This window comes from Micropterus dolomieu, linkage group LG07 (assembly GCF_021292245.1).
Source record: "Micropterus dolomieu isolate WLL.071019.BEF.003 ecotype Adirondacks linkage group LG07, ASM2129224v1, whole genome shotgun sequence".
Lineage (NCBI taxonomy): Eukaryota > Metazoa > Chordata > Actinopteri > Centrarchiformes > Centrarchidae > Micropterus > Micropterus dolomieu.
This window is the reverse complement of record NC_060156.1, coordinates 16,921,537-16,922,591: the sequence shown is the minus strand read 5'-3', so window position 1 is coordinate 16,922,591 and position 1,055 is coordinate 16,921,537.

Sequence of the window (1,055 nt, the reverse complement as noted above, 5' to 3'; positions counted from 1 at the left end):
GAAGGCTATTCCATGCGAGACATTGCTAAGAAATTGAAGATTTCCTACAACGGTGTGTACTACTCCCTTCAGAGGACAGCACAAACAGGCTCTAACCAGAGTAGAAAAAGAAGTGGGAGGCCGCGTTGCACAACTGAGCAAGAAGATAAGTACATTAGAGTCTCTAGTTTGAGAAACAGACGCCTCACAGGTCCCCAACTGGCATCTTCATTAAATAGTACCCGCAAAACACCAGTGTCAACATCTACAGTGAAGAGGTGGCTGCGGGATTCTGGGCTTCAGGGCAGAGTGGCAAAGAAAAAGCCATATCTGAGACTGGCCAATAAAAGAAAAAGATTAAGATGGGCAAAAGAACACAGACATTGGACAGAGGAAGACTGGAAAAAAGTGTTGTGGACGGATGAATCCAAGTTTGAGGTGTTTGGATCACAAAGAAGAACGTTTGTGAGACGCAGAACAAATGAAAAGATGCTGAACAGATGCCTGACGCCATCTGTTCAGCATGGTGGAGGTAATATGATGGTCTGGGGTTGCTTTGGTGCTGGTAAGGTGGGAGATTTGTACAGGGTAAAAGGGATTCTGAATAAGGAAGGCTATCACTCCATTTTGCAACGCCATGCCATACCCAGTGGACAGCGCTTGATTGGAGCCAGTTTCATCCTACAACAGGACAATGACCCTAAACACACCTCCAAACTGTGCAAGAACTATTTAGAGCAGAAGCAGGCAGCTGGTATTCTATCGGTAATGGAGTGGCCAGCGCAGTCACCAGATCTGAACCCCATTGAGCTGTTGTGGGAGCAGCTTGACCGTATGGTACGCAAGAAGTGCCCATCCAACCAATCCAACTTGTGGGAGCTGCTTCTGGAAGCGTGGGGTGCAATTTCTCCAGATTACCTCAACAAATTAACAGCTAGAATGCCAAAGGTCTGCAATGCTGTAATTGCTGCAAATGGAGGATTCTTTGACGAAAGCAAAGTTTGATGTAAAAAAGATCTTATTTCAAATACAAATCATTATTTCTAACCTTGTCAATGTCTTGACTCCATTTTCTA